Source organism: Apium graveolens, chromosome 5 (assembly GCF_009905375.1).
Source record: "Apium graveolens cultivar Ventura chromosome 5, ASM990537v1, whole genome shotgun sequence".
In the NCBI taxonomy this organism is placed as follows: Eukaryota; Viridiplantae; Streptophyta; class Magnoliopsida; order Apiales; family Apiaceae; genus Apium; species Apium graveolens.
The window spans coordinates 272,068,230-272,085,050 of record NC_133651.1 but is presented as its reverse complement, the minus strand read 5'-3'; the positions used below and the strand labels follow the sequence as shown (position 1 = coordinate 272,085,050).

Below are 16,821 nucleotides of genomic sequence, written 5' to 3'. Positions count from 1 at the left end.
AGCTTGACCATTTGTCTAAGGATGATAAGCCGTAGCAATGCGATGATTCACATTATATCTTTGCATCATAGCAGTGAACTTACGATTACAAAAATGCGACCCCTCATCACTGATTATGACTCTTAGAGTTCCAAATCTTGTGAATATCTGCTTGTGAAGAAAATTAAGCACTACCTTCGCATCGTTCTTGGTAACGCCTTAACTTTAACCCATTTTGACACATAATCAACTACCAACAAGATATACTGATTGTTACAAGATGAGACAAATGGCCCTATGGAGTCAATTCCCCAAACATCGAAGACTTCAACCTCAAGAAGCACATTAAGAGGCATCTCATCCCTCTTGAACATATTACCCACACATTGACATCAATCACATTTCAAAATGAATTGATGAACATCTTTAAAAAAAGTTGGCCAAAAGAAACCTGCTTGAAGAATACGAGCTGCTGTCTTTTCTCCACCATAGTGTCCTCCATAAGCCGTTGAGTGGCAATCTCGCAAGATCCCCCCTGTTTCACTGTATGGAATACATCTCCTGATGATTTGGTCAGCTCCTTGTCAAAAAAGAAACGGCTCATCCCACATATACCACTTCACTTCATGCAGAAACTTCTTCCTTTGAGCGTACGACAAATCGGGAGGCATGATATTACTCACAAGGTAGTTCACAATGTCCGTAAACCACGGTTCTTCCTCTTGCACTCCAAACAACTGCTCATCGGGAAAAGACTCGTTAATCAATGACTTATCTTATGAAGTAGCAATGGGATCCTCTAAACGCGAGAGATGATCAGCGACTTGATTTTCAGTCCCTATTCTGTCCTTGATCTCTAATTCAAACTCTTGAAGTAAAATAACCCATCAAATCAATCTAGGCTTCGAGTCCTTCTTCGAGTCGAGATATCGAATGGCAGTGTGATCATTGAAAATTGTCACCTTCGTCCCAAGTAGATAAGATCGAAATTTCTCAAAACCATAGACAATAGCCAAAAGTTCTTTCTCAGTAGTGGTGTAGTTCAGTTGAGCACCATTCAGAGTCTTACTAGCATAGTAGACTACATGAAATATGTTGTTCCTTCTTTGCCAAAGAACTGCTCCAACTGCATAGTCACTTGCATTGCACATCATTTCAAATGGTTCAGACCAATCAGGTGCAGTTATGACAGGTGCCGTAATCAAACTCTTCTTAGTGTCTCAAAAATAGCGAGGCACTCGTCATCAAACTTGAAATGAACATCTTTCTCTAGCAAATTGCACAACGACTTCGAAATCTTAGAGAAGTTCTTGATGAAATGTCTATAGAAACCCGCATGGCCAAGAAAACTACGAATCCCCTTAACATAAATTGGTGGAGGAAGATTTTTAATAACACCTACCTTGGCTTTGTCCACCTTCAGACCCTTACTAGAAACCTTGTGACCAAGAATTATGCCTTGGCGCACCATAAAATGACATTTCTCCCGACTGAGAACCAAATTGGTCTCAACGCACCTTTTCAGCACTAACTTAAGATTGTGCAAGCATTCATCATAAGAAGTTCCAAAGACCGAGAAATCGTCCATGAACTCTTCTACATTATTATCAATCATATCAGAGAAGATAGCCATCATGCATCTCTAAAAAGTGGTTGGCGCTCCACATAGTCCAAAAGAAACTCTCCGGAATGCAAAAGTACCAAAAGGACACATGAACATAGTCTTCTCTTGATCTTCTAGACCGATACAAATCTGATTATATCCCGAATAGCCATCCATAAGACAATAGTAATAATGCCAGCCAATCTATCAAGCATCTGATCAATGAAAGGAAGAGGGAAGTGATCTTTCCTTGTAGCCTTGTTCAGCTTCCTATAATCCATACAAACTCTTCACCCCGTGACTGTTCGAGTAGGAATGAGCTCATTCTTCTCACTAGCAACGACTGTGATACCTCCTTTCCTTGGTACGCACTGAACTAGACTCACCCATGAACTGTCAGAAATGGGGCAGATGATCCCTGCATCTAGACACTTGAGGATTTCCTTCTTCACAACCTCTTTCATGATCGGATTTAGCCTTCTCTGTTGCTCAACAGTAGGCTTGCTACCTTCCTCCAGTTGATTCCCTTAATATCTGCTATAGTCCAACCAATTGCCGATTTGAATTCTCTAAGAATTCTCAAAAGCTTCACCTCGTCACTACCTGAAAGGTGATATATAATAATAACAGGAAAAGTAGACGCATCTCCTAAAAACACATACCTCAAATGTTCAGGTAAAGGCTTAAGCTCAAGAGTATGAGCTTCCTCAATAGTTGGTTTGAGGCGCTTAGGAGCTTTGTTCAGCTCCTCCAATTCAAGAGATTCAAAAGGCATATCCATCTTTCGCTTCCAGGGAGAAGCATTGAAGTATTTCAAGTGCTCTTCACCTTCATCATCTTCACTATCGGAATTCCCTAACAAGGCTTTTTTCAAGGCATCGGACCTTAGCAATCGATCGAGTTTAGAATTGACCACAGAATCGACCACCTCCACCTTAAAACACTCCTCATTTTCCGTAGGGAATTTAATGGCATTGAACACATTAAAAGTTACATCCGGATCCATCACTCGCATGGTGAGCTCACCTTTCTGCACATCTATCAAGGTTCGGTCAGTAGCCAAGAAAGGTCTTCCCAAGTTTATGGGAATCTTCTTATCCTCCTCGAAATCAAGAATTACAAAATCAGCAGTGAAGATGAGTTTATCCACTTTGACCAAGACATCCTCTACAATACCTCACGGATATGTAATAGAACGGTCGGCCAACTGCAAAGTCATATAAGTAGGCTTTGGATCAGGCAAGTCCAACTTCTTGAAGATTGACAAGGGCATCAGATTGATGCTAGCTCCCAAGTCACATAAACACTTGTCAAAAGACACCTTTCTAATTGTGCAAGGAATAGTGAAGCTTCCAGGATCTTTAAGCTTCGGAGGTAATTTCTGTTGTAGCACCGCACTTCATTTCTCCGTGAGAGCAACGGTCTCCAAGTCATCAAGCTTCACTTTCCTAGAGAGAATACCTTTCATGAACTTCGCGTAACTAGGAATTTGTTCAAGGGCTTCAGTAAAAGGTATATTGATGTGAAGTTTCTTGAACACCTCCATAAACTTCTCAAACTGCTTATCCAGCTTTTTCTTCTGTAGCCTCATAGGAAAAGGAGGTGGAGGATAGATCTGTTTCTCCCGTGTATTACCCTCAGGAGGAGTGTGCTCAACAGTAGTCTTCCTTGGTTCCACTCCTGCTTCCTTCTGCACTTCTTCTTCTTTAGCCTCAACTTCAGATCCTGAGGTCTTAGCTTTTTCAGGATTTGCAACCTTACCAGACCTTAGTGTAATTGCTTTAACATGCTCCTTAGCTTCCTTCTTTCCTGACACTTCAGTATCGCTCAGAAGCGTGCCAGGTTGACGATTCAGTAATGCATTATCAATTTGCCCAATCTGACTCTCCAAGGTCTTGATAGAAACAGCTTGGCTCTTGCACATGAGCCTCAACTCCTCCAATTCAGATTTTTCATTAGCTTGTGGCAACTACTGAAGTTGAAGTTGTTTTATAGGGGCATATTGTGGTTATTGAAAACCAAGAAGGTTATACTGATTTGCTGTATATGGATGATAAGATTGTTGCACCGTATTCTGATTGTTGCTCCAGCTGAAGTTAGGATGATTGCGGTTATTGGGATGATAAGTGGTTGGAGCTTGTTGTTGTGATCTCTGAAAGTTGCTCACAAATTGAGCTGATTCGCTAGAAGTAGCACACTGCTCAGTTTTATGTGCCCCCGCACAAAGCTCACAAACACTAGTGATTTGATTAACTCTATAATTAGCCAAAGAGTCCACTTTCATCGTCAAAGCTTGAAGTTGAGCAGCTATAGCAGTGGTTGTATCCACTTTCAGAATTCTTGCGACCTTGCCTTGCAAAATTCTTTGCGTAGGATTCTGGTATTCATTAGCTGCCATGAGCTCAATCAACTCATAAGCTTCATTATAGCTTTTGGCCCATAAGGCTCCACCAAACGCTGCATTGAGCATAGGTCTAGATTGTATGCCTAAACCATTGTAGAAACAGTTTATGATCATCCAATCAGGCATTCCATGGTGTGGGCACTTCCTTAGCATCGCCTTGTATCGATCCCAAGCCTCACACAGAGTTTCTCCAATTTGCTGTGCAAAATGAGTAAAAGCATTCCTGATTACGGAAGTCTTTGCCATAGGAAAGAATTTAGTGAGAAACTTTTGAGCAAGATCCTCCCATTTGGTGATAGACCCTGGTGGTAGAGAATGTAACCAACACTTTTCCTTATCCCTCAGAAAAAATGGGAAGAGTCGCAGCTTGATAGCATCTTCAGTCACCCCACTGAACTTGAAAGTGTCGCAGATCTCGATGAAATCCCTGATGTGCATGTTGGGGTCTTCTATAGGAGAACCCACAAACTGAACTGAGTTCTGTATCATCTAAATCATGCTCGGCTTGATCTCAAAAGTGTTAGCCGAGATGGCTGGTCTGATGATGCTTGACTGAATATCATTGATCTTAGGCTGAGAATAGTCCATCAGAGCCATAGGAATTTCTGCTTGATCTCCCATCACTACTAAAGTTGGTTCCTCGACTTTCTCTTCTTATTCTACTTTCTATTCGTCCTCAAAAACTTCCCTTCCAATCACTACAGCTTCCTCCTCGGCTTGATCCGAAGTTCTCTTACGAGCCCGCAAACGCGTATGCATACACGCTCGCTAGAGTACCTGAAATACGACAAGGAAAAGAGTAGGTAAGTAACAATGTTCGAGTCAATGTACTTTAACCCTCACTGATGACAAACACATAAACAAAAAGTTAACACCGAGTCCCCGGCAGCGGCGCCAAAAACTTGTTAGTCGCTAAACAAGCGCTAATAATTCAAGCAAGTGTACGCGATCGCAATTAATATAGAATTATTTCAAGTTCGTTCCCACAGGGACTGATTTAGATTAATTTTGTGATTTATGCACTTATGCAACAATGATATGGCTATTATTAAATGCTATAATGAATAATAATTTGGGTTTTGATTATACGACGATTAACTATTGAGAATTATACTAGGGAATATTAACTAAGAGATTAAAGAGAGTTAAATAATATATGACACAAATATGGGATTCTAACTTCATTATATACTTCATTCAATAGCCTTATTGTTCTTAACCTTAGCATGTAATGGTGATGACACTAATCAGACAACACGAAACTGCTAAACGCCAACTTTTGTTGCACGAATAACATACAACCAGACATCCTCAAAAGAGATAGAAGCTAAATAGACACCAATTATATTGAGACCCTATATGTCTATAGAATTTGACAACATAACGGCTTAATGCACAAGTTATCTATCGTGATTATATAAGGCAAGTAAGATGGTTAAAATTACCTACGAATCATGCATAATAATAACACAAGAACCTATGCTAGCATGGCAAATTCTAAATTTTTAAATTCAATGTCGCTTTATTAAGAATTAACACACTATCTTATAAGTTCGCGACGCTCATAAGACAAATAAGCACAACCAATACTAGGTTATCATACAATCACCACACACAATGGCATCGAAACAATTAACTAAAGAAATCCATAAATAAATTTTCTAGAATCCCACGATAACGATTAGCCCATAACCGGACTCATCATCAACGTGGGTTCCGATGAAAGCATGGTATAATAAACGTTGTCTTTATACTGAATAAATAATGAACAAAGTATGAAACAAAAGTAGAGGTTCACGAATAAGAAAACTAGCATCCAAAGTTACGACTTAGAACAAAGAATCACAAGTATAAACTAGATCTTCTTCGCCTTCATTGAATTGTGCTAAAACGGTCTTCTTACGCCTTCTCCTTGTGCTTTGGTATGTCTCCTTATAAAAAATGTCCTTTATCAATATATATATAGCAACTCATGCATAGTAGAAGTCCTTCAATCAAAAGCCCATAATAATCAGGATTCTAAAATCCTGACGCGGCACGGCCGCACACTTAATTAGCACGGCACACTGTGTCTCTGTACTTTGGGCGCAGGCGCGCGCTATAACAGCGCGGGCGCGCTGGCCTTTTGGAGAAAATTCTATTTTTCTTCTTTTCTTGCTGTAATGAGTTGGTCTTCATGAGCTTTATTCCTTGGACACCATCCTAACACCATATTAGCATAAAATCAATGCTAATTCACATAAATTCTGGATTAATGCCTGAAATGCAAAAACAATAGAAAACACATTAAAACACCAACAACTTGAGTACAAATACACTAATTCAAAGCTTAATGGAGCGTTATAAAGTGTCATAAATGCCACTCAACAGAGACTAGTTAGGATAAAAGGGTATTTTGGGTATATATATATCGCGAGAGTGTTCGACTCATATAGAGTTGAGTTAGACTATTAGGTATAGTCTAAGAAAAGTAAATAGGTTAAAGTGGCAACTCGAGTTAGGGTGTGAATCAGTTGGAAGTCTTATGTAACCTTAACGTTGTTTCTTGGTTGTTGTTTTGTGTTTTCTCTCAAGACCGCAGTAGTGGTAGTGATTCTGATTTAGAGATTAGTTTGACAGGCATCACAGTGGACTCTATTCCACCCTCTTCAGAGGAGCCTGTGTATGTTAGTTCAGATCCGGAGGAGGATCCATCTGAGAGTAGTGAGATTCCTATGCAGATATCACCCTTGAGGCCAGAGTCGGAGACCCTAGCACCTGAGCCAGAGTCTGAGATGCCTAAGATTGTACATGTTAGTGTTGGTGGCAAGTTAGCCCAGGATCGAGACTTTGTTTACTCCCACATTCCTGAGTTGAGAACTTTGGTGGATAGGCTAGCTCGAGAGTCTAGGCAGAGGACTTCAGTTATGGTGAATGAGTGGAGAGCTAGGATTCAGATGGTGGAGCAGGTTTCCCGGAGGAGATTGGACGAGGGACCGTCCACTAGTGATGTTGATGCTGAGGCCCGGAGGCTGCATAAGACCATTCGATGGATGTTTGTTATGTTGAGGGAGATTCTAGATAGTTAGATAGTGTTGGTCATGCGGGACATCTGGTGGAGCCCATAGTTGTTGTTACTTTCCAGCGCCAGTAGGCTTGGGATACTTGGTCAGATGTCGGGATCCCTTTTTCATTTGTTATGATGAATTGTATTTTAGACCTTAGTGTCGTAGAAGTTGTTAGAAGTTAGGGGTTGATAGGGGATATTGTCCACTTTTTCCTCTGTTTACCCTGTTATGTTATTGTACCTTATTCCAGAACCTTCTGTACTTAAAACTTCTCTATTTATGCACTGCTCAGTCCATACATAACCTTTTATGTTTATTTTACATTTGGTACCCTGGAAATTTTAATAAACTATTTGGCACACCATGTTTCTATATAACCGTGTTTAAAAAACCGTACCCTGTACCTTGTAAAAACACACAACTGATAAGAGAAATTATATAATAATAGGATTGCATGTGCAAAATTGGGTAAAGCTTAAAACCCGTTAAAGTTATTTTGTAGTAACAATGTTATTGTTATACATCAATGCCATGCTATCGTATTGCTAAATAATTGCTCAATCAAGTTTGTAAGAAATGGCCAACTCACCAAATCTCCAAGAAGAAGAAACTCAAACCCCAGACCAAGAACTAAACCAAGATACTTCTATGATAAACCAACTTGCTCAGCTTTTGCAATAACCCGTAGCCGTTAAATTTGGAAACTTCAAACATTTTCAGTTTGTACCTCCCCCAGAGTTATTAGGTTTGCCCGACCCGATAAAGGCTCAGTCGTGGTTAAGAGAAATGGAGAAAGCGTTTGAATTAGCAGAAGTTAAGGTTGAAAAGAAAGCACAGTATACAAGTTATTACCTTTAAGACGAGGCAAGTGGAGCAAGTGGAGCATTATTCATCAGAGCGCCCAAGTGGAGCGAGTAAGCCAGAATTAACTTGTTTTAAGTGTGGAAAGGTGGCCCATATGGCTAAAAGTTGTAAGGAGCCTGTTCAGAAGGAAAATGTTCTTAGGATTGCGAGACCACCACTTCTCCCAGCACCAACAGCTCAGCCCAGAGCTAGAACCTTCAACATGACAATGAAAGATGCTGTGCAAGATGAGGATGTAGTGGCAGGTACGCTCGTTATATACTTAGTAAAATTAAAATTGTTAATGGATTCTACAACAACTAGATCATTAATTGCAGAAAGTATTCTTGATAGACAAAAATGTGATGCGTACCCTCTTGAACCCAATTTGATTATAGAAGTAGCAAATCAAGAGAGAGTTACTGCTAGTAGGATTTGTCCCAATTGTGATGTGGTTATAGAAGGTCGGCACTTTTCCGCTGACTTAATTCCTTTTAAGTTAGGAGAGTTTGACGTTATATTAGGAATGGATTGGTTGTCAAACCACGAGGTGCAAATAGAGTGTAAAAGTAAGAATGTGAAGTTAAAGACCAAGGATAGTGTTGAAGTGTTATTCAAGGGAAAAAGACAAGTAAGGAAATTTCTGACGGCTATTTAGACAAGGAGATTGCTAGTCAAGGATGCGAAGCTTATTTGGCTCATGTCAAAGATATAGAGGAAGAATCCGTAAGGATTGAGGATATTCCAATAGTAAGAGATTTTCCCGATGTGTTTCCAGATGAATTACCTGGACTACCTCCAGATCTAGAGATCGAGTTCACGATTGACTTGGCTCCTGGAACGGAACCCGTATCGAAAACACCTTATCGAATGGCGCTAGTTGAAATGAAGAAATTAGGAATGCAATTGCAAGAATTATTGGATAAAGGAGTAATACACCCAAGTGTATCCCCATTGGGTGCACCAATGTTATTTGTGAAAAAGAAAGACGGAAGTATGAGGTTGTGCATTGATTATCGCGAATTGAATAAGTTGACAATCAAGAATAAGTACCCTCTACCATAAATTGATGACTTCTTTGATCAGTTAAAAGGAGCTACTTACTTTTCCAAGATTGATTTAAGATCTAGGTATTATCAGTTAAAGATTAAAGTAGAAGATATACCCAAGACGGTGTTTCGAACGAGATATGAGCACTATGATTTTTTGTAATGGCGTTTGGTTTGACGAACGCGCCAGCTGTATTTATGGATTTTATGAATAGAGTGTTCAAGCAGTATTTGGATAAGTTCATTATAGTATTTATCGACGATATTTTGATATACTCTAAGACGGAGGAAGACCATATGGAACATTTGAGGATTTCTTTAGAAATTTTGAGAAAAGAGGAGTTATATGCCAAGTTTTCAAAGTGCGAGTTCTGGTTGAAAGAAGTTCAGTTTCCGGTTCATATAGTTAATAGTGAAGGTATTAAAGTGGACCCAGCCAAGATAGAAGCTGTGATGAATTGGAAAGGCCCAAGACTCCTACGTAGGTCAGAATTTCTGGGATTAGAGGGATACTATAAAAGATTTGTGCAAGATTTCTCCAAGATTGTTATTCCATTGACTAAAGTTGACAAGGAATAACGAAAAGTTGGTGTGAACAGATAAATGCGAAGAAAGTTTTCAAGAGTTGAAGAAGAGATTGGTAACCGCCCCAGTGTTAGTGTTACCAGATGAAAAAGGAGAGTTTGCGATCTTTAGCGATGCTTCGTATAAAGGGTTAGAATGTGTGTTAATGCAACACGAGAAAGTAATAGCATATGCGTCAAGGAAACTAAAGCCACATGAACAGAAGTATCACACGCATGATTTAGAATTAGCAGCGATTGTGTTAGCTCTTAAAATTTGGAGGCATTACTTATATGGAGACAAGTGAGAGATCTATATGGATCATAAGAGTTTAAAGTATATTTTAACACAAAAGGAGTTGAATATGAGGCAAAGAAGGTGGTTAAAATTGATCAAAGATTATGACTATATGATAAGTTATCATCCCGAAAAAGCAAATGTGGTAGCAGATTCTTTAAGCTGCAAAGAAAGATTAAATATGTTAACTTCATCAGAGGAATTGATCAAGGATTTTGAGAAGTTGGAAATAGAAGTGAAGACTCCAGAGTTAGCAAAAGGAGCCATTTATGCTATATCATTTCAACCAGAAATCTTGGAAAAGATTCAATATTGTCAAGAACAAGTAATGAACCACGAAAAAGATAAGTTGACAGGAGAGGAAGTTAAAGCTCAAAAGGATGAAAGAGAAATATATCGCGTTAACTCATGCATTTGGATACCTAACATTGTGGAGCTAAAGCATGAGATTTTGCACGAAGCGCATAACTCTAGATTCTCAATTCACCCTGGAAGTACAAAGATGTACAAGGACTTAAAAGAGAACTATTGGTGGCCAAATATGAAAAGGAAATCGCGGAATGGATAAGTAAATGTTATACGTGCGAAAGAGTAAAAGAGAAACATCAACGACCGAGTGGATTGCTCAACCACTGGATATACCTGAATGGAAATTGGAGCATATTGTGATGGATTTCGTAGTGGGATTTCCAAAGACCAAGTCTAATCATGATGCGATTTGGGTCATAATTGATTGGTTGACGAATTTAGCTCATTTCTTGCCTATTAACGAAAGATTTTCATTGGACAAATTGATCAAATTGTATTTGGATGAGATCGTGATACGTCACGAAGTTCCAGTGTCTATCATGTCCGATAGAAATCCGAGATTTAACTCTAGATTTTGGCGATAATTTCATGATTATTTGGGGACTAAATTGAAAATGAGCACGGCATATCATCCTTAGACTGACGGACAAAGAGAAAGGACAATTCAAACGATCGAGGATATGTTGTGAACCTTTGTATTAGATTTCAAAGGAAATTGAGACGATTATTTGCCATTGATTGAGTTTTCCTACAACAACATTTATCACGCTAGTATTGGCATGCCGCCTTATGAAGTGTTGTAAGGAAGAAAATGCAAATCCTGTACATATTGGGACGAGGTTGGTGAGAACAAACTAATTGGCCGAGAGGTAGTTCAACAAACGAAAGAGAAAGTGGAAGTGATTCGTAAAAGGTTGATTGCAGCTCAAGATCGACAAAAGAAATATGCGGATCAAGATCGAAAGATATGTAGTTCGAGCCCAGAGTCAAAGTATTGTTAAAATATCTCTCTCAAAAGGGTTATCCAGATTCGGGAAGAAAGGAAAGATGAGTCTAAGGTATATTGGAACATTCGAAGTGCAAAGACAAGTTGGAAAAGTGGCATATGAGCTAGCGTTACCTCCGCAGATACAACATCTTCATAACGTGTTTCACGTTTCTCTTTTAAATAAATATAATGCTGATACAAGCCATGTGATCGAATTGGAACCAGTGGAAATTTAGCAAGATCTGTCTTTTGTGGAACAACCAGTGCGAATCTTGGATCATAAAGAAAAAGCGCTTAGAAATAAAGTGGTACCTCTAGTTAGAGTGTTGTGGAGAAATCCTAAAGTAGAAGAGTCAACATGGGTATTAGAGTTCAAGAGAAGTATCCCCATCTATTTGTTTAGAATAGATTCTGGGGACAGAATCCTTTTAAGCGGGGTAGATTGTAGCGACTGGGAAATTCATGACGTGATTAAGTAAATAAAGAATACCTTTGTGTTGTAATTCTAAATTATGTGAATAAAGTGAGATTATGTGAAATATGTGTTATTATGTGAAGTGGAAATGTTTAAATGAATATTATATTCCAGTTTGATGTGTTAGCTGGTATAAAGGGAATGATTGAGAAGTGTTGTTGAAAACACTCAGCATCGGTCCGTCAGACATGACGCGATCCGTTACGCGAAAAGTGAATATTAATTAAAAAGGGTAATTCTTATGATTGAAAGTGTTACGATACAAGTAGTGATATGTGAATACATGCTATTGCTTGGGAATGTGCTTGATTATGTGCTTTGGTTATTTTTATAAATGATTTTAAAGGATTTGTTTGATTTAAAATAAGGTTTCTCGAACATTTAAATATTTTTATAAAATTATCCGAGTATGGTTAAGGCGTGAAATTTGTTTTGTTATCTTTAAAATAGTCCTCGAGACTTTTTAAAAATAATAAATGAAATTATTTGGTGATCGGTGTATTTTAAAATGATTTTATCGAGTTATAATTCTATTTTGAGCGCAATCTTGTAAAATCCGTATTAAATAAATCGTACGCTCAAAAATTATTTTTTAAAAATATGGTTGGAAAGCTAATTTCGAAATCTATATTTTAAAATTGATATTCCTTCTATTTTCATCTATTATGAGAGAGATATATAATATTCAAATTCATTTTTGGGTTGAGAATAAAAATAAAAGAGAAATTAAAAATCAAAATATGGTGCAATTACCATACTACCCCTGCCAAACCATTATATAAACCTACCTCCCTTATCTTTTTCTTCCCTTCTTCTAAAACTTTTCTCTTCTCTCTTTTCCTCCCTCACTCCTGAACTCTCTCTCTCTCTCTCTCTCTCTCTCTCTCTCTCTCTCTCTCTCTCTCATTCTCTCTATTTCTCTATCTTACATGCAACATCAAAACCTAGTTCAAATTCAAAGATTTTACCATTAACAATCATCATTTTAAACCTTCTACTCATACACACTTTTCATGTAAGTTTTTAAGCAAATTTTCATAGCTTCATCTCTTTGTTTGTATTCAAGAAAGTGCAATTTCTTGGTATATGATCGTAAAGGAGTCTAAACATGAGATTATGTGATTCTATGATCCAAAACTCAAAGAGGAGACCTGTTTATGGGCACTCTTGAATTTGACCACCACCGGCCGTGATCAAATGAGTGCTGGTGGGTTGTACAAATATGATTTTCCATGTACTATAGTATAATCTTGTTAAGATACAAATTACATTTTTGATATTTGATAATTTCTTGAGTTTTGATGGTAAATAAAGTTTTATTCTTAGAATATTGGATATAAGGATTATTAGTAGGTGATTTTGTGTTTAGTTGAATAAAATGGGATAAAAGTCATAGAAATCTATATGCATGTCACTAAAAGCCATTGCATGTTAATGTTCTAAGTTTCATTTTGTTTTGAACACTTGATAATTCAGATTTTTCTTAAAAATTGTACGGCAGAAATGATATTTATCTGTGATAGTATGAATGGTAGCATTAAAATGGTTGCAAGTGATTTGGTTGGTTTTGTATTAATATTGGGTTCTAATTTTTGTAATTAAAAAGGGGAGGAGTTGTTGTTGCTTAGGGTAATTGAGGTTTAAGTAATTAAAGAATCTTTTGTCATGATTAAATGGTTTTACTTCGAATTTTTACTATCTAAAAAGGGTTTTGATTTTGATTTAATTTTACAAAGGTTTTGGTTTGAGGATTTAATTTTACTTCAGTTTTCTTTGAAAATGGTTTAAAGGAATGAGTTTTGGCTTGAACTAAAGTTTATAAATGATTCTTGTACTTGCATATTAATATTTGATTCTTTGCTTGAGTTTTGTTGGAAAAAGGTTGAATGGTTCATGGATTTCAAAATAATTGATTTAAGATAATTGGTTGATTTTATTCTAGTGTAAAGATAAGTGAATGCATGTAAGGTTACTAAGAATTATTTGGGTTATTTGTTTGGTTTTGGTTCGAATTATGTGAATTATAAAGAAGGATTGAGTCATTTCAATTCTGAGAATATATAGTTAGTTGTTACGACTATAGGATTGGGTTTTAAGTGAAATATGTTGTTTATTTGTTATATGAGTATACTTGTAATTATACTCGTACGTTTAAAGTTAAGTGTTAAAACGCATTAGGTTAATTGTCAAACGTTCCGGGAACGTCGAGTGGGAATCTAATTAGGGTTTTGATTTTCAGATTGTAGATTCAGAGCGTGAAGGAATTCAGGCTAGAAAAGTGAAAGGTGTTCTAGGTGGCAGTAGTTCAAACCCCGTAAAGCAGGAAAGCAAATTCAGGCAAGTAACTCTGCCTACTTGTATAAATTGTGTATAGAGAGGATATTGTTGATGCCATGATAGAGTAATGATCTTTATATACACTTTTGATTACATGTTATTGATTCTTGAACCCTGATATTGATTTTGTACCACACCTTTTATTGATCTCTTGAAACACCCTGATATTGTTCTTGTAACAACTTGATATGATTATTGTTCAAACCTTTATAATAACCTTTTTATTCTTATCCTGGTCACCTGTTGATACCCTGAATTCTTGTAAACCCTATAAGAACCTTTATGAACTCCCTTGCATAATGTTTCGATTAACCCAAATCCTTCATTTCTTTGTTTACCTTAACCTGTATTGATCCTTGAAACTGTTTTGATTCCCTAACTTGTATACCTTGTTTATCATTTGATCAAGATCTTTAGAATTGATCTTTGATTATCTTTGATCCATTTATTATCTTTGAATTCTTAAATTGAACTTAAGAATCATTTTCAACTTGAAAGAGTCCGAATGATTTCATATTCTTGGTAATGATAAAATGAACTTAGTCAAATCTTTCTTTTCCAACATAAGGTTTTCCAAATGAATTCCTGATGGATTGGATTTTGACGTAAGAGACTAGTGGGACTAGTCCAGTCATATAAGAGACTAGCGGGGTCCAAATTTAAGGCTAAAATTATGCCATAGGTACCTTAACAACCAGATGGAGGTCAGTATGGGATGATCACCCGTATTATTATTAATGAAAGTTAAAGTAGTACAATCAAGGGTTCCCAATCACTTTATAAAGAGAAATCGAAATAAATTTCCTTAGCAATTGCTTCCTTGAAAATGAAATGATTTAAAATGAATTGAGATGAGTTGATTATGTTATTGTATAGCTTTGAGAACCCTGATTCTTATCTCTGATATTGTTATCAATCATATAATTGATTCCCAAAGTTGAATATATTCTTGCTTTCCACTTGAAAGATACATTGAGATCCTACTATTAATTTATGATGAATGTCGGCTTTGGCCCTATCTTGAGCCTTGATTCATGAAAGCCCAAATCTTTCCTCATAACCTCTTTTCGTAGCCATAAATAGATATCTGTCACCTAGAGAATTAAAGTAGAATGCCTTAAAAGCAGTTTTGGTTATTTGACATTGTTGCATCATAAAACTGTCATATAGTTACTTGCTGAGCTTTTTGTGCCCATATATTTTTTCTTTGTTCTAACCATGGAAGGTAAGCAAGAAGATGGCCAGACTTAGGCGCACTGCTCGTAAGAGGGTACCTGGTGGCCCCTAGCCTGTCGTAGGCTTCCAGATGCCAGAGTAGGTAGTACAGGTTGTGTGAGAAAGTGCTATAGTTGGAAGGTCGTAAAGATACAATGGGTTATCTGTCGGTTCCAAGTCAGAATCGATTATGTAAATCAAATATTATTTTGGGTTGTAAAATATATTATATGGTTGGTAGTTGTATTCGTATCTCAAATTTAATCCTGTTTAGATCATGTTAATAGTTAATCGGGGTTTATGCTTATTTATTATTAGTTTAATGGTGTGTGGGTCCTCATTCCTAACCCCGAGATTGAGGGCGTCACAAGTTGGTATCAGAGCTACAGGATCTAGTCCCTGAGATAAGTTAGGATAAAAGGGTATTTTGGGTATATATTTATCTATATCGCGAGAGTGTTCGACTCATATAAATTTGAGTTAGACTATTTAAAGTGGAAACTAGAGTTAGGGTGTGAGTCAGTTGGAAGTCTTATTTAACCCTAACGATGTTTCTTGGTTGATATTTTGTGTTTTCTCTCAGGACCCCAGTAGTGGAAGTGATTCTGATTAAGAGATTAGTTTGACCGGCACCCTAGTGGACTCTATTCCACCCTCTTCAGAGGAGCCTGTGTATGTTAGTTCAGATCTGGAGGACGATCCATCTAAGAGTAGTGAGATTCCTATGCAGATATCACCCTTGAGGCCAGAGTCAGAGACCCCAGCCCCTAAGCCAGAGTCTGAGATGCCTAAGATTGTGCCTGTTAGTGTTGGTGGTAAGTTAGCCCAGGATCGAGACTTTATTTACTCCCGCATTCCTGAGTTGGGAGCTTTGGTGGATAGGCTAGCTCGAGAGTCTAGGGAGAGGACTTCAGTTATGGAAAATGAGTGGAGAGCTAGGATTCAGATGGTGGAGCAGGTTGTCCAGATGAGATTAGAGAAGGGACCGTCCACTAGTGATGCTGATGCTGAGGCCCGGAGGCTGCATAAGATCATTCGCTGGATATTGGTTGTATTGAGAGAGATTCTGGACAGTTAGATAGTGTTGGTCAGGCAGGACATCTGGTGGAGCCCACAGCTGTTATTACTTTTCAGCGCTAGTAGGCTTGGGATACTTGGTCAGATGTCGGGATCTCTTTTTCATTTATTATGATATATTGTATTTCAGACTTTGGTTCCGTAGCAGTTGTTAAAAGTTAGGTGTAGATCGGGGGATATTTTCCAGTTCATTGTACCTTATTTTAGAACCTATTGTCCTTAAAACTTCTCTATTTATACAATGTTCAATCCATACATAACCTTTTATGTTTGTCTTACATTTGGTACCCTGGAAATCTTTATAAACTGTTTTGCACACCATGTTTCTGTGTAACAGTGTTTAGCAAACCATACCCTGTACCATGTGAAAATACACAACTGATAAGAGCAATTATATAGTAATAGGATTGCATGTGCAAAATTGGGTAAAGCTTAAAACCCATTAAAGTTATTTCATAGTAAAAATGTTATTGTTATATATCAATGCCATGCTATTGTATTGATAAATAATTGCTCAATCAGGTTTGTAATAAATGGCCAACTCACTAAATCTCCAAGAAGAAGAAACTCAAACCCAAGACCAAGAACTAAACCAAGATACTTCTATGATAAACCGACTTGCTCAGCTTTTGCA

The 16,821-nt window shown here is 37.5% G+C and overlaps 1 non-coding gene across 1 annotated transcript; it reads left to right on the top strand.

Moving 5' to 3' along the window:
- The first annotated feature begins 4,110 nt into the window (after positions 1-4,110).
- LOC141662444 (small nucleolar RNA R71) lies at positions 4,111-4,217 on the top strand. Its single transcript, XR_012550560.1, has one exon. It is a non-coding gene; the product is annotated as a small nucleolar RNA R71 (small nucleolar RNA).
- The last annotated feature ends 12,604 nt before the right edge of the window (positions 4,218-16,821 follow it).